The sequence below is a fragment of the Henckelia pumila genome, chromosome 4 (genome assembly GCF_033568475.1).
Source record: "Henckelia pumila isolate YLH828 chromosome 4, ASM3356847v2, whole genome shotgun sequence".
In the NCBI taxonomy this organism is placed as follows: Eukaryota; Viridiplantae; Streptophyta; class Magnoliopsida; order Lamiales; family Gesneriaceae; genus Henckelia; species Henckelia pumila.
In genome coordinates this window covers 229554634-229573242 of record NC_133123.1, presented here as the reverse complement: position 1 = coordinate 229573242, position 18609 = coordinate 229554634, and the positions used below count along the sequence as shown (strand labels likewise).

The 18609-nt window shown below is 36.8% G+C and overlaps 1 long non-coding RNA gene across 1 annotated transcript; it reads left to right on the top strand.

Moving 5' to 3' along the window:
- The first annotated feature begins 940 nt into the window (after nt 1-940).
- On the top strand, nt 941-12168 carry LOC140867184 (uncharacterized). Its single transcript, XR_012145071.1, has 4 exons — nt 941-1002; nt 11202-11263; nt 11337-11361; nt 11973-12168. It is a non-coding gene; the product is annotated as an uncharacterized lncRNA (long non-coding RNA).
- Nucleotides 12169-18609: the final 6441 nt, after the last annotated feature.

Below are 18609 nucleotides of genomic sequence, written 5' to 3'. Positions count from 1 at the left end.
CACGATTCTCCTTACTTTGTTGAGTTTTTTTATGAGATTATGATTTGATCAATGTGTCCCTTCGCATTGTAATGGTTTCATGATGGTCTGATGGGGGGAAGCTTAGGAATTTTAGAAAATTGGTCTCCATTTTAGATATAGAACTCAATTTACTGTTTGGACGTGTTTTTTTATTTGGTCTCAACTCGCAATTTTTAAACCGTTACAAGTGTTGTGATATTAGTTTCGGTTTGAACGAGGATCTGGCTGAAGTCTAGCTTGTTGGTGATTGGTCATTGCAAAACAAATATTTTGACTTGTTTCTCAATGTGTTGAAAGTTTGAAACCACTTTGATCAAAAAACTGTTCCAGGATATGTTTTAGACAAATGTTTTTCATTGAATATTTTATCAAAATACTGAGCAAAAAACTAAAAAGTTTATTTCACTAAATTTATAAACTCAAAGTTCTGTATAAAGCCATCTGTAGTTATATGATGAGTCATGCACCTCTTCTTCGCTCTAACATAAACTAACTGAATGATTTAACCAACCAAAATGTAACATTCAAGCAGCAAATTGAAAACATTATTTTAAACAAACTAATAAGGCTGCACTATAGGTAGGTAGCCATCTCAATGCATTTTACCTTGCTAGTTCATTTTTATATCTGTGTTAATATTGGATGAATTGATATTATTGGATCTCTATCTTGCTATCTACATTATGAATTTTTAGTGGCTTTCAAGTTGTCTAAGAGAAAAGCTGACGGGAACCTGCAGCTTTTTCACACCATTCTTTTTTGGAAAAAAGCAAAGGTTTCCTTTTTCTATGTCAAATATTTATGTTCTACCATCATGTCATTTGTTTCATCTTTCTTATGTTTCATCTTTCTTATGTTCAGGTTTTTGTAGTTATTTTCTTCCATTAATGTGGAGTTTGATCACTGAATTCTTTCTTACAGGTGCAAACATTGCAGAAAAATATAGTCTTCTTTTCTGGTTTTGTATGGATTGAAAATGAGGTATGTTTTTCATTTCTTTCTCGGTATGAAGCAAAATATCTTTAGTTCTTTAGACTGAACTTTGTAAAATAAATATATGGTAATTGCTTGTATAGTAATTGTTATGTATATGAGGTTTTGTTTTCTCAGTATTTAAGAGTTTTTTTGGGTGTTTCAAGGCATGTCCATGTTCTGAATTTGGAACTCAACATCTATTTTAAATGTATCAGAGATGATGTACTTTGCCTATATCTTGTGGATCATTGAACTGTCATAATAGTTATCTCATTGATTTACAAACCTGGGTAAACATATCAAGTATTGAGGTCCCCATACCTAGTCTTTATAAAAACTTTATTTAACTTGAATATGAGTTCTTTTTTTTGTAGTTAATTAGACATATCTTTTTGGGTGTCATTACATTATTACAAGCAAGATGCGCATTATTTTTCGGGGCAGTTCCAGAATGAACAATGTTATAATTTATGTTTGGTTAACAAACTAACTTCACTTCAACAATTATGGCTGGTGTTTGATTGACAGAAAAATTAGATCAAACAAGCTACAAATGAATTTTTAGTTAATTTTAGATTTATGTTTATGGTTTTTGTTCGTATTTAATTTATCATGTATACTTTAGAATTTTATGTTTATGTCATTTGATTGGTTGCGTATGAAATTTTTAGAATGTTGTAAATATTATCTTGTAATGTTGGAAAATTCCGTGGCTAACTTAGCCATGGTTTTTTTAATTCCGTGGCTAACTTAGCCACGGTTTAATACCAAACCGTGGCTAAATTAACCACGGTTTTTTTAATAACCGTGTGAATTTTAGCCACGGTTATTTTAAAACCGTGGCTAATTTTACCACGTTTATAAAAAAACCGTGGTTAATTTAGCCACGGTTTTTTAAAAAATCGTGGCTATTTTAACCACGGTTTTTAAAAAAACCGTGGCTAATTTAGCAACGGTTTTTTAATTCCGTGGCTAATTTAGCCACAGTTTTTAAAAAAACCGTGGTTAAATTAACCACGGTTTTGATTAAAACCGTGGTTAAATTTAGCCACGGTTTTAAACCGTGGCTAAATTTAACAACGATGGATTTAACCACGGTTTCAAAAACCGTGGCTAAAACCGTAGGTAAATCAATTTAGCCACGGTTTTGGCCACAGTTTTGGCCGTGGCTAAACTCAAAGTTTTTTTGTAGTGAGAGGAGGGAATGAAATTGTGATTCCCATCTAATAGGAAAGGAATCACTATTCCCATGGAATTGGGAATGAGCATTCCCATGGGAATGGACATGGGAATGGACATTCCATTTCCATAGATATACCAAACATAAAAAATAAAATGAATTTTGGAATGTCCATTCCATTCCTACCCTATTACTGCATATCAATCATGTCCTTAGAGTTCCAAGAATTTCTTCTTGTTTCTTAAGAATTTTTTCAATATGTCGAGGTATTTCATACATCTGATTACTGTAATATTGTACCGTCTTTTGAATTTCTCTAAGATCTCCGGAGAGTTTAGAGGAATCTGGTGTAATTTCTAAAAATTGAGAATTAGAAATCATTATTTCTTAGTCTCTTCAGAGAGAACAAAAGACCCAAGTCTTTTTAGCTTCTGTTGTAAAGAATCTATTTTAAATAAATTTACTTGTTTATGAGATTTCATGTAAATGAAGTCCTTCTGGTTCAAACTCTTGTTTGAATCCATGTTTTGTTGAAAATCTCTTCCTCAACAAAGAAAAGTATAATTTAATGAATAATATAAAATCTGAATAAAATTACCTAGGCTTTGATACCATTTTTGAGCCATAGAGAAAATTTAATACAAAATATCAAAATAAGGGTAGTATAGGAAATTTTTAGTTTGGAGGACATATCAGGGAAACTTTTTATTAAAAGAGGGACGTAATTGTGAACGAAAAAAGTGTTAGTATATTTTTGGAAAGTAAGGAAACTATAAGGACGTATTGGGGAATTATTCCTGTTTAATTGATTGTTTCATCTGTCCTACTTATTGACATGTGTGTGTTTTCACAATTCTCATGAAGTGTTCGAGAAGAAAAATTTTAGAAGCACATTTTTTTTAAAAAAAATTATATACCTTTATTAATTAACAAATATTTTAATATGATAAAAAATTTGTACATGATGATTTTCATTTAATAATTATAAGAGTATAACAAAAAAAGAATAAGAAAAACAAATACTAAATGTGAAAACTGAGATAGATAACTAACAGTGAGATGGAGGAGGAAGTCGTTGCAATTTCCGTAAGTGGAGTATAGATGCGACGGGGGATTGAGGGATTCCATTTACCAGAAAATTTGTTGATTCGACCACAAAAATGTCAAAAATAACATGCAATATTAAAGGGAAATTAACAAGATATATGTGACTGGGAAAAATAAATAAATATGCATATATAAATAAATATAACGATCCAGGAATGAAATCAAGATTTTGCTGTAGAGAGGGTTAATTGTATATAAAAAAATATGAAAAAAATCATAGGTCAATATAAATATTAGATATATATTAATATTTTATTATTAATATATCTTTCAACTTGTATATGATTTTAAAAAAAATTTGAACATCAATCATGCTAGTAATGACATAAAATTTTAATATATCAATATCCTTATAAATATTTTCTATATTCAATAGTGAATGTAATTCAATAATTAAATTGTTTTTTATAAAAAAATTCATGAAAATTTGATGTGTTAATGAATAAAATATTTTTTCTCTTTAAAATAACTTGAATAATTGTTTTATATTTTATAAAGTATAAATATTTGAATTTGATAATGTACATAATTATAGATTTACTTTGTATTTACGATGTTATTTTCTACTCAATAGCATATAATATCAATATATTGAATGCTCCATGAAATGGTCTATATATACAAAAAATTTAGAAACCTAAATAACTTGAAATAAAACTCATATATATCAATAAATTAAAAAATCTAATTAACTACAAATAATAAATATATATAATACTCAATATATATATATATATATATATAAAGTAATTTTTAGCTGTCCAACCATTCCTGCCCAACTCGTTCCCGACCATTAAAACCCGCTACCGGGTTTTAGTTGTCGGGGATGAGTTGGACATCATTGATTGGGCAGCTGAAAATTTATATATATATATATATATATATATATATATAAATATATATTAACTATATGGGCTGGGATAGACTGGGATAAATATATAATAAAGATTTCGAAAAATATCATTCCCTTTCGTGAATGATATTCTCAATACACATATACATATATATATATATATATATATATAATAAATATTTCTAAAAATATCATTCCCTTTCGTGAATGATATTCTCAATACACATATACATATATATATTCCTTGTGCGCAAATTATTTATTATGGTATCAATATTATTTTCTTGTATAAATTAATACTATTTATTAATACAACTTAATGGGCTTTATTAATCTAGTCTAACTAGAATATTATTAATTTATTAAAGTCCACTACTTTAATAATTTATCATGATGGACTTGTACTCCTATTAGCCCATGATTCATGCACCCGTTGTATTAATATTATCATAATCCCGATTAATGATCCAATATCACCGATGTGATGATTTTAACTTAATCGTTATTATGATGCACACTTTAAATTTTTGAAACCAATAAAGCATAAATAAGACAGCTGCTAATTTTGGAACACTTCCACTCAAATTAAGCAGGTGCACTCCCTTAACTGTTTTTAGCACTTGCGCTCTCAAAAAATTTTATAAGCCATTATAAACTCATTTATAAGCTTATCATTTGATCCAATCAAATTTGTTTATTATAAATTCAACTCTTTGAATTTATCTCAACAGGAATAGGAAAACTAGTTCTTGTGTGACCCTCAATGGTTCAAGGATACAGCTAGCCGTGGGTTCACAACTCTTTGTGATTCAGGACATTGTTCTTTATACGAGCTTACCCTTATTAGCCTCATTCTATGCATCAACTCCTTGATCATAAGAATGTCAGAATTCATTTTTGATTGGACCCATCGAATCATGGTAAGAGCGTCTAGTAGCATCGCCCCATGATTCCCTAGGTATCACTAATAGTTCCTGCAAGAACCAGTCGATTATGGTTATCGTACAATACGGTCCCTTCATCTCATATATCCCGATCGAATCTGTAACCATTGGTTCATAGAGGGTTGCATGTGAAGTTTGATAACGATGTGATACATCTAAGAGAATATATAGTGGCATCGCATGTGCAACTAGGGAACCACTTTACCCTAATGCACATTTCATACTCCGGCCAGAGATTCCATGCACTACTATCTCATAAGATCACATAAGATATCCACACCCGTAGGTGAGCGGTGAATTCCCGACTACAATGCACTGGCTCCTAAATGTGTCGTAACTGTACCCAATCTCGCCACCTGATGACCCTCTTGGAGTCAGTAAACAAGTCAAAGCACAATCCTAGCATGTAGAGTCTCAGTGTTATCTCGGGTCGTAAGGACTAATGGTGTACAACCTTAACCACGGATTTATCCATTCGATGAATAATAACCACTTGGGAAATCCGAGGGAGGGTAGTTCAGTGAACTCATCGTATGAGCACCAATCTATATTATTGAACATCTCTATGTCCATACCAATGAAACGTGGTACATCATCACAAATTCTAGTCTCGAGCTCGTGCGATCCTTATCCTTATTTTGGACAGCTCAATCAACTAGGAACTTAATTTAGAATATACAGTAATTGAAATATGTGTTTCATGATTGTCATCACATGTACAACCTCATATTTATTTACTATAGTATATTCAAGGTTTTTATCTATGCAGCTTGCATGGGTTTGCAGATAAAGTAAATGACAGAATTGAGTAAAAGAGTAATTATATTAAAATAAAGATTGTTTATTACATGTGAGTCAATAAAATTCTTAGCCAACAGTTGGCTTGCAGGACATCTACTCTAACAATCTTCCACTTGCCCTAGAGGCAACTATTCATGAATTTCAATCCCATTGCTTCGCGATGATTCTCGAACAATGGTCTTGGTAAGGGCTTTGTAAGTGGATCAACAATGTTATCTTTAGAGGTGACTCGCTCGACTGATATGTCTTCTCTTGCCACTATCTCTCGGATGATGTGGAATTTCCTTAGTATGTGTTTGGATCACTGATGAGACCTTGGTTCCTTTGCTTGTGCAACAACACTAGTGTTGCCGCAGTACACCGGGACTGGATCAACTCCATTTGGAATAACGCTCAACTCTTGGACAAAATTCCTCATCCAAACTGCCTCTTTGGCTCCAGCAGACGCTGCAATGTATTCGGCTTCAGTGGTGGAATCCGCAACCGTGTCTTGCTTGGAACTCTTCCAAGAGACAGCAGCACCATTAAGCACGAATACAAAACCAGAAGTCAATTTTGAATCATCCAAGTCGCATTGGAAGCTAGAGTCAGTATAGCCTTCCAATTTCAATTCTCCGCCCCAAAAACCATGAACAAATTCTTAGTCTTTCTCAAGTACTTAAGAATATCTTTCACGGCTTTCCAATGCAATGGACCAGGGTTTTCCTGATATCTGCTTGCAACACTTAGAGCATACGCTACATCAGGACGTGTTGATATCATACCGTACATTATACTACCAATCGCTGACGCGTAGGGAACACATGTCATCATCTCTATCTTTTTATCAGTCTTGTGACACATTGCTTTAGATAGAGTAACACCATGACACATTGGTAAGTATCCTCTCTTGGACTCTTCCATAGAAAATCTCTTTAGTATGGTATCAATATAGGTGGATTGGGTGAGCCCCAACATCCTCTTCGATCTATCTCTATAGATTTGTATTCCCAATACATAGGATGCTTCACCCATGTCCTTCATGGAGAATTTACTTGCTAACCATACTTTAGTCGATTGCAATAGTCCTACATCATTCCCAATGAGGAGGATATCATCGACATAAAGCACTAGGAATGTTACTGCACTCCCACTAACCTTTTTGTACACACATGGTTCCTCAGGATTCTTAACAAAACCAAACTCTTTGATAGTGCTATCAAATCTGAGATTCCAACTCCTAGATGTCTGCTTGAGACCGTAGATCGATCTCTGAAGTTTGCATACCTTATGCTCACTTCCCACTGATGTGAAACCCTCAGGTTGAGACATGTAGATTTCCTCTTTAATGTCTCCATTGAGGAATGCTGTTTTCACATCCATTTGCCATATTTCATAGTCATACCATGCAGCTATGGCTAATAAAATTATAATGGACTTGAACATAGCAACTGGCGAAAAAGTTTTCTCATAGTCAATTCTTTGTCTTTGAGTATAACATTTAGCCACTAGTCTCGCTTTGAAGGTCAATACCTTCCCATCCTCCCCAAGTTTTCTCTTGTAAATCCATTTGCGTCCTATGGGAACAATTCCCTCAGGTGGATCTACTAGAGTCCATACTTGGTTTGAATATATGGAGTCCATCTCGGACTGCATGGCTTCAAGCCATTTTGATGATTCAGCATCAGATATCGCTTCTTTGAAATTTCTTGTATCACATCCATCATTAGGCTCATCATGGCCTTGCTCATGAATAAGTGTATATCTTGCAGGCGGTCTGATCACTCTATCAGACCTTCTAGGTGCATGTCATTCAACTACTGGCTATTGTGGATTAGGTTCGACCTCTACAGTCGTGGGTGTCTCTCGAATTTCCTCGAGCTCTATCATACAACCCTTTCTATCTAATAGAAACTCCTTCTCTAAAAAGGTGGCATTTTTTGAAAGAACACCTTTGTTTCTTTGGGATGATAGAAATAATATCCAACAGAGTTCTTTGGATATCCCACAAAGTAGCATAAAATATATCTACTATCCAATTTGTCTCCCACTGTCTTCTTCACGTAAGTAGGACATCCCCATATTCTTAGGTAAGAATATTTGGGAGGTTTTTCCATCCATATCTCATATGGTGTTTTATCCACTGCTTTTGTATGGACATTATTCAACAACATTGCTGCAGTTTCAAGCGCAAATCCTCAAAACGATGCAGGTAATTCAGTGAATCCCATCATTGATCAAATCATGTCCATCAAAGTTCGATTGCAACGTTCAGAAACACCATTCAATTGTGGCGTTGCTGGCGGAGTCCATTGTGAGAGAATCATATTCTCCTTTAGATAGTCCAAAAATTCAGTACTCAAGTATTCTCCATCTCGATCAGATCAAAGTGTTTTAATACTTTCCTAATTGTTTCTCTACTTCAGATCTGAATTCTTTGAACTTTTCAAATGCTTCAGACTTGTGTTTCATCAAATACACATACCCATACCTCGAGTAGTCATTAGTAAAGGTAATGAAGTAGGATTGCCCATATTTAGTGCTAACACTTAGCGGGCCACATACGTCCGTGTGTATCAAATCCAAAAGATCATGTGCACGTTCCACATTCCCTTTAAAGGGAGTTTTGGTCATTTTTTCTTTTAGACAGGATTCACAAGTAGGTAGAGAGTTTATATTTGACAAGTCAAACATTCACTCTCTTACTAGTTTGTGCATCCTTCTTTGAGAAATATGACCTAGTCTAGCGTGTCATATGTGTGCAGGGTTTTAACCATCTTGTTTTCTTTTGTTTGTTGTTGTCATTGTTTGGACATTGTTTAATGGAATATCCTTTAATTTTAAGTCGTAGAGATCGTTTTGTAATTCACCAGTTCCAATCAAACATTCATTCTTGTAAATATTGCAAACTCCTTTAGCAAAAATACAAGAATAATCATCTCTATCAAGCATAGAAATAGAAATAATGTTTTTAACTAAATTAGGAACATATAAAACGTCTCTCAAAAGTAACTTAAAATAATTGTCTAATATTAAAGTAATATCTCCTATGGTTTTGGCAGCAACCCTTGCCCCATTTCCAAGTCTCACAAAAGTTTCTCCTTCTCTAAGTCTCTTGCTTCTTGCCATCACCTGCAAATCATTGCATAGATGAGAACCACATCCGGTATCCAATACCCAAGAAGAATAGTTGACTGACATATTAACTTCAATATAAAACATATCATGGCCAGAACGTTTCTGGGCTAGATATTCAGTGCAGTTACGCCTCCAATGTCCAGGCTTGTTGCAGTGGAATTAGACTTGTTCTATCTTGTTGGGCTTTGCGGGCCCTTGAGAAGGCTTCTTGTATGGCTTATTATTGGGCTTTGTGGGGGCCTCGAGTTGCTAATATCATCTTAGGGCAATTAACAATTAATTAACAATAATCGTACAAACTAAAACATAATCAAACAAAACCCAAAGAACAAATTTTTTTTTTAATATTATGGGCGCAGGTGCGCCCTATGCCCACCGCCCCCGCTCCCAACCTGGCAAAAATTTTGTTCTGCCAGGGCGCGGGTGCACTCAAACAACCAAAAAATTTTCCAACATAACTTCTTTTGCTGTCAAAGCTTGGCCTCAATCCGAATCATCGAAAATCAACTCCAAAATAGAGTTTATCAATTCTAAAACATGCATATATACATGTAGAAAATCTCATGCATCAAATCATGCGTTTATTACATCCAACGAATATCATAAAAGCATGAAACAATAAGCTACACTAAGTCTCAAAAGTGAGCTTCTAAATCACAAGTTTCATGTCAAATTCAATGCTATATAACTACCATTCTTAAACCCGAGTCCACACTTGCTAAATCTCGCTCCCGAGCTATCAATGTTCTTTCAATCCAGCTCCTGCCCCATCTGTTGCAATGCACACATACAAAAAAAAACAGCCGGATAAACTTCGGTGAAAAATCATTCTCAGTATAATCAACATATAAATGCGTTAAATAAATCATATCAACTCTAATCGTAAACGACTCAACAATAGAGTAAATAACGCATATCTCGATTAAGAATTGATTCATATATCATCGTTGCCATCAAGATTCGTATCCGGTCTTGACATGGATATCCATCTATCGTAGTCGTTCTGGACTCGAAAATAAGGTCGCCTCAGACCTTGGCATAGAATCAATTCAATATCATATCATATCGTAAACATATCGACTCAAACTCAAAGATCCACTACCTGAGATGGATCGAAAACATAAAAATCAAATCAAAACATAAACAAGTATGTGGTTTTGGCGGGACAACTCAAGAAACTTCATTCCCGAGTTTCAAATCCCTGACTCGTGATGTCGTCATTATACCTTCGTATTCCTTCGGTTTTGAAGGCTTCAAATCTGAAACATAACATCAAAACATTCATATCAAACTTCATTCTATTCAATCATGTCAGAATCAAATCAAATTCAAAAATATATCTTCAATCAACATCATGTCAAACTTCACTTCTTCTTCTTCGGTTCGAATTCAACGTTCTTGAGTCGTTAGCCTTCCAAACTAGTATGAAAAGGAAGAATAAAATTGCTACAACATCAATAACATCTCCAATAACGTCTCAGCTCAATCATCGTGTAACGCCCCATTTTTATCTTAATTTAACTTATTTGAGATAATCAGTGATTTCAGAATTGAAAAGCCGACTTTTTATTGATCAGGGACTATTTTGCAATTTTTGGAAATTTTGGGGACTAAAACGCAAAATGTGGATTTGTTATATTATTGGAGGCTTTGAATAGTCTCCTTATATTTCCCCTCATCCCTTCCAACCGCATCTCCCTCCATTGAAGCGACAAAATCTTCCTCAAGCTTTTGTGATTTCGAGTTTAGCTCGATACGTCCGTTGGAATTCAATCTCGAGTAGATATCTGCGATCACAGCGTCGACTGCTCCGTTTGAAAGTAAGTTTCTCTTATTTCTATGAGGTTTGAATTTTTGGATGTCTTTAGAATTGATTGATATTCGGAGAGGATGTTCTTGAGGTTGCTGTGATAGTATATCTAAGACGGTTCGGAGATATATCGATGATCGGATTTGATATGACTTTTCTTATGATTTTCGAAATATAGATTTTTGAGATGTGTTGGGTTTGACTTGGAAATGATGTTAGATGATTGTTATGAGTAGATTGGATTGATATTCTGCTGTTTGCGATTTCAATTTGATCAGTTTATAGCCGTTATGCCGTCAGTTTGAGTTTCAGGATATCGTTTTTATTGATTTGATTATACCAAGTTTGATGAGGTTTTACTATCGATATTGATCATGTGACTTCTTCTGTTAGATTGATTCGAAGTCCTTGGAGTTGCGAGATTGCAGCTTAGATCAGTTTGGAAGATTGAGCCGGTATAGTATCGACTTCTTACTTATCGATCGTAGAACTTGAATAGATATTGAATTGAGATTTGTTGTTTTACAGATTGAAGATTGTGAACGACAAGAAGGTATAAGATGACTTTGGAATGAAATAGGACGATTAACTCGATTTCGGATCGACTCGAGTGTCCTAGAAGAAATCACATATTGCATGTTTAAATGTTTACTTGATTTATGATTGAAATGATAATTGAGTGCATGAGATCATATACGCATTCATATTGAGCCGATTGATTATTCATTTTGAATTGGACGATCTGGAGATTATAGTTGAGTGGCCTTGGTAGGAGATTTACTACGAGCGTCGATTAACTCACTATAATGCCCTAGAGTCTAGAGGATTAAAATATATCTCGTCCACCTCGAAAGGAGAGTTCGGTGTGATTGTTGGATATTTTAACCTCGGGATCCAAAACCAAAGAAAGAAAGAAAGAAAGAAAGAAAGAAAGAAAAAAGAATTCCTTTTGATTATCTGAGTTTGATAATCCAGAAGTTTTAAAGTCATGCATATCATTTTGTTTCGCAGTTGAATGAATTATTTGAGGAATATGTGGAACTTGATTATATATTATGTTTTGATATATTATGTGATGTTGTATGCTAGTCTCTTTTACTGGAAATATTATTCTCACCGGATTATCCGGCTGTTGTCTTTGTTTGTATGTGTACTTGGCAACAGGTAGGGCAGGACCGAGCCAGAGAACTCATGGATTGGTGTTGGAGAGGATACAAGTGAGGCTCTTGGTAGTAGGAGTTGAATCTTCATTGCAAGCTTGTGATGTATTTTGGATTGTAAACTAAGAATCGAATGCATAGTTAGAGGATTGTATAACTTTGGAATTATCTTGTAATGAATTATGCATGTTTAGATTGAATTTTGAATGGTGTTGTTGTTGGAAACAAGCATGCTCTGTTCTTTTATTTTTCTGGGCAGAGGGTGCGCTCGATTCACGAGTACGTGGGATCGAGCGCAGCCCTCCATTTTGCTGAGGCAGAGAACTTTGGAAAATTGGTGCGCTCGATCGCACGAGTTCATGCGATCGAGCGCAACACTTGATTTTCCCGGCAGAACTTGTTAATTTTCTGGTGCGCTCGATCGCATCGCACGAGTACATGCGATCGAGCGTAGCACTGTTTAAAAAAAAATATTTATTGCCTTGACTTGTGAATTTGAGTTGATGTTGAATTACTTTATATTATCGTTAGATGATTAAAACCGTTGCCTCACATTAAGTGGTATCAGAGCGTTAAGATCTTGGACTGAATTTAGAAGTGAGCGGGGTAGATTGAGTCCGCTTGCACTGATTTCTCGCATGTGTTTGAGTTATTAACTGATTCTTTTAAATACGATGCGAGCATGTCTTATAATTGATTGAGAACTATTTGAATTACGTGAATATGTGATTTAAATTCTAAGCATGGAATTACTTGAGATATCAATTGATGGTTCTGGATCGAATGCGAATATTCTCGAAGTGATACTATTATTCAGAGAAGGTTTTAGACCTTATGGAATTATGGGAATTGGATTATCTGTGTCCTAACCTTTGATTATCAGATTATGGGTCCTCGAAGAGTGTCGAATAAGAATCCACCGCCAGTTATTCCTGCGAATGAGAATCCTCCTGCAGTCACTCCTCCGAATGAATAGGGCAGTACGGTGACCGATCAGATGGATGCCACCGCTACGCCGATGGAAACCTTACTGAAGAGGTTCCAATCTTTCCGACCCCCGATTTTGAAGGGTACGGAGAATCCAGTTGACTGCGAGAGTTGGTTGGACGACATAGACCTGCTTTTTGGTTCTCTCGACTATTCTGATGACCGCAGAATCAGGTTAGTTATTCATCAATTGCGAGGAGTTGAGAAGAACTGGTGGATCTCGACAAAGAAGGCTCTTGAGAATCGAGGTACAGCTACTGACTGGAATCTTTTTAAATCTGAGTTCTATAAACAGTTCTTTCCAGTTTCGTACTGAAAGGATAAAGGTGCCGAGTTCGCAATTCTGAAACAAGGAAACTTGAATATCGAGGATTATGTTGCTAAGTTTGACAGCTTGTTGAGGTTCGCACCTCACATTTCCGACAACGAAGAAGCTAAAGCTGATCAATTCATCAATGGCTTGAATCCTGATATCTTCACTCTGGTGAATACTGGAAGGCCCAATAACTTTGCTGAGGCAATGGATCAGGCCAAGGGTGCTGAGGCAGAGCTGATGAGGCAGAGAGTAAATCAGGTTGCATCTCAGCAGCAACAGAGGCAGTTTCAGAACCAACCGTCTCAATATCAAAATCAGCCTCAGAGATTCGAGGGTGGTAGCAGTGGAGGCAACAAGAAGGATTACTACCGACCGAAGGGAAAGCAGTTTAAGAAATCAGGAAGCAGTTCTTCGAGCTCTGGTGGCTCGAATCAGTTCAGTTCTAGACAGGGTTCAGGTTCCTCTGGAGCTTCTTGCAACAAGTGTGGAGGTCTTCACTCCAGCGACAAGTGTAGAGGGATTTTTGGGAATTGCTACATCTGTCAGCAGACGGGACATTATGCTAGACTTTGTCCCCAGAGAGGCTCGGAGCAAGCACAGAGTGGTAATACTTCTTGACAATCCGCACCGCCTCAGAGGCAAGCGAATGCAATTCACTCTTTCCAGCCCCAACAAGATAATCGTCAAGGAGGTAACCAGAACTTGAACCAACCTCCTCGACAGCAGGCGAGAGTTTTTGCTCTGAATGAGGATCAGGCTCAGGAAGCACCTGATGATGTGATTGCAGGTAACTGTACCATCTTTGGTTATCCTGCTTATATTTTGATAGATACGGGTGCGTCTCACTCTTTCATATCTGAGAAATTTGTATTGAAGCATGCCTTACCTTTTGAGCCATTACCTGATATGGTTTCTGTTACTTCACCTTTGGGAGGAGGAATTGTTTCGAGAAATTTTGTTAGGAATTGTGAATTGATTAGTGAAGGGAATTTGATAGAGTTCGACTGTGTTATGCTTGGTTTGTCTGACTTCGACTGCATAGTTGGTATAGATGTTTTGACTGAGTACAGGGCTATAGTGGATTGTTTTCAGAAGGTAGTCCGTTTCAGACCAGAAAGGACAGATGAGTGAAGATTCTTTGGTAAGGGTTCTCGATCTAGAATTCCTTTGATTTCTGTTTTGTCTATGACTAGACTGTTGCAGAAAGGAGCAGAGGGTTTTCTGATCTATGCAGTGGATGTTTTGAAATCTAGCCCAGTGTTGACTGACATACCAGTGGTTAGAGAGTTTCCTGATGTGTTCTCGGATGAGATTCCGGGATTACCGCCTATTCGTGAGATAGAATTTGGCATCGAATTGACGTTAGGTACTCAGCCGATTTCTAAAGCTCCGTATAGAATGGCTCCGATCGAATTGAAAGAACTGAAGGAGCAACTCGAAGATTTGATCTCCAAGGGATACATCCGGCCTAGTGTGTCGCCTTGGGGTTCTCCTGTTCTGTTTGTTAGAAATAAAGATGGCTCTATGCATCTCTGTATTGACTACCGCCAACTGAATCAGGCAACGGTTAAGAACATGTGTCCTTTACCTCGTATAGATGATCTTTTTGATCAATTGAAGGGCTTGTGTATTTATTCGAAGATAGATTTGAGGTCTGGGCATCATCAACTGAGAGTGCGAGAAGAGGATGTTCCTATGACTGCGTTTAGGACGAGGTATGGCCATTTTGAATTTCTCGTCATGCCGTTCGGTTTGACTAACGCCCCAGCAGTCTTTATGGGGTTGATGAACCGAATATTTCAGCGCTTTCTAGATGAGTTTGTTATTATTTTCATTGACGATATCCTGATCTATTCAAAGAATCGTGCTGATCATGCAGAGCATCTAAGGATTGTTTTGCAGATTTTGAGAACCGAACAGTTCTTTGCCAAACTGTCGAAGTGCGAGTTTTGGTTGGACCGAGTCATTTTTCTTGGTCACATTATCTCTGGAGATGGAATTTCTGTCGATCCCAGCAAGATCGAGGCAGTTATGAACTGGAGAAGGTCGACTTCTGTGCCTGAAATTCGGAGTTTTATGGGTTTAGCGGGTTACTATCGCAGATTTATTCAGGGTTTCTCATCTATTGCGAAGCCAATTACCCAGCTGACTCAAAAAAAATGCGCCTTTTGTTTGGACTGGAGAGTGTGAGACCAGTTTCATTGAGTTGAAGAAGAGATTGACTAGCGCTCCAATTTTTTTCATTCCATTAGGTTCTGGAGGTTTTACGGTGTATTACGATGCTTCTCTTTCAGGTCTTGGATGTATTCTTATGCAGAGAAAGCACGTGATAGCCTATGCATTGAGGCAGTTGAAACCGCACAAGACTCGCTATCCAGTTCATGATCTTGAACTCGCTGCTATTGTTTTTGCCTTGAAGATATGACGTCATTATCTGTACGGTGAGTCTTTTGAAATCTTTTCTGATCATAAGAGTCTTAAGTACTTATTTTCACAGTTTGAGTTGAATATGAGAAAGAGGAGATGACTAGATTTATTGAAGGACTTCGACTGTGAGATTAAGTATTACCCGAGAAAGTCGAATGCAGCTGCTGATGCTTTGAGTCGCAAGCTTTGTTCCTTATCTATTTCGACCATCGGTGTGTCTCGTTTGATTGACGACTGTTGCAATTCTGGGTTGGAGTTTGAATCAGATAGGAATCCTATCAGAGTTTGTACTATCCAGGCCGAGCCAGAGTTATTTGTGTCGATCCGAGAAGCACAGAAATCCGATGAGAGTATTCAGCATTCGATAGAGAAGGTGAGATCTGGACACCAGTCTGAGTTTCATGTTAGGGATGATGTTTTATTTGTGAATAACCGTATTGTTGTGCCTGATATTTCTGAGTTGAGACAGCGTATTCTGCGAGAGGCACATTGCAGTCGGTTCAGTGTTCATCCTGGAGACAGGAAGATGTATAACGACCTGAAGAGTCAGTTTTGGTGGAAGAAGATGAAGAGTGACGTTGCGAGGTTTGTATCCCGTTGTTTGAACTGTCAGCAGGTGAAAGCCGAGAGAAAGAGGCCGGGTGGTCTTCTGCACAGTTTATTTGTTCCGGAATGGAAGTGGGATCATATCTCGATGGATTTCGTCACAAAACTACCCCGATCTATTCGAGGATGCGATGCCATTTGGGTAGTGATTGACCGTTTGACGAAGTCTGCTTGTTTTATTCCGTATCGGATGACATATCGTCACGATCAGATGGCCGAGTTGTATGTTAGAGAGATTGTCAGATTGCACGGTGTGCCGAGATCGATTGTTTCAGACCGAGATCCTCAGTTTACTTCTCATTTCTGGCACAGTCTACAGGAGGATCTTGGTACTCGTTTGCGCTTGAGTAAAACATATCATCCTCAGACCGACGGTCAATCAGAGCGGACGATTCAGACTCTGGAGGATATGCTACGAGCAGTAGTGCTTGATTTTGGCACTAGTTGGCAGGACTCGTTGCCTCTTGTGGAGTTTTCGTACAACAACAGCTTCCAGACGAGTATAGGAATGGCACCATTCGAAGCATTGTACGAAAAGAAGTGCAGATCTCCTCTGTATTGGGATGAGATGTCTGAGTCCCCAGACTTGGGACCAGATATGATTCGTGATATGGCTGAGCAAGTGAAGATTATTCGATTGAGAATGAAGACTGCTCAGGACCGACAAGCGAAATATGCGAATATCCGTCGCAGACCTCTATCTTTCGATCAGGGAGACCGAGCATTCTTGAAGATTTTTTCGTTTAGAGGTACTGTTAGATTTGGGAAGAGAGGGAAGTTGTCACCGAGATTCATTGGTCCGTATGAGATTTTGCAGAAGATAGGTGATCTAGCCTACAGATTAGCACTTCCTCCTTCTTTATCTGGTATTCACGACGTATTTCACGTCTCGATGTTGAGAAAATACAATCCCGATCCTTCTCATGTTCTTCAACCTGACGAAGCCGAACTTGATGAAACTTTGAGTTATTTCGAGAGACCGATTCAGATCCTTGACAAGAAAGGAGAAACAACTAAGAACCAAATCGATTCCGTTGGTGAAATTTCAGTGGAGTCGTCACGGAGTTGAAGAAGCGACTTGGGAGACAGAATCTGATATGAGACAGAGATTTCCAAATTTTTTATATGTGACGTGAGTCCTTAATTCTATTCTTGATTCTTATTTCTTTCTTATGAGTTGATATTACTGATTTCGAGGACGAAATCTATTCTTAGAGGGGAAGAATTGTAACGTCCCATTTTTTATCTTAATTGAACTTATTTGAGATAATCAGTGATTTGAGAATTGAAAAGCCGACTTTTTATTGATCAGGGACTATTTTGCAATTTTTGGAAATTTCGGGGATTAAAACGCAAAGTGTGGATTTTTTATATTATTGGAGGCTTTGACTAGTCTCCTTATCTTTCCACTCATCCTTCCAACCGCCTCTCCCTCCATTGAAGCGACAAAAGATTCCCCAAGCTTTTGTGATTTCGATTTTAGCTCGATCCGTCCGTTGAAATTCAATCTTGAGTAGATATATGCGATCACAACGTCGAGTGCTCCGTTTGGAAGTAAGTTTCTCTTATTTCTACGAGGTTTGAATTTTTGGATGTCTTTAGAATTGATTGATATTCGGAGAGGATGTTCTTGAGGTTGCTGTGATAGTATATCTAAGACGGTTCGGAGATATATCGACGATCGGATTTGATATGACTTTTCTTATGATTTTCGAAACTTAGATTTTTGAGATGTGTTGGGTTTGACTTGGAAATGATGTTAGATGATTGTTATGAGTAGATTGGATTGATATTCTGCTGTCTGCGATTTTGGTTTGATCACTTTATAGCCGTTATGCCGTCAGTTTGAGTTTCGGGATATCGTTTTTATTGATTAGATTATACCGAGTTTGATGAGGTTTTACTATCGATATTGATCATGTGACTTCTTCTGTTAGATTGATTCGAAGTCCTTGGAGTTGCAAGATTGCAGCTTCGATCAGTTTGGAAGATTGAGCCGGTATAGTATCGACTTCTTACTTATCGATCGTAGAACTTGAATAGATATTGAATTGAGATTTGTTGTTTTACAGATTGAAGATTGTGAATGACAAGAAGGTATAAGATGACTTTGGAATGAAATAGGACGATTAACTCGATTCCGGATCGACTCGAGTGTCCTAGAATAAATCACATATTGCATGTTTAAATGTTTACTTGATTTATGATTGAAATGATAATTGAGTGCATGAGATCATATACGCATTCATATTGAGCCGATTGATTATTCATTTTGAATTGGACGATCTGGAGATTATAGTTGAGT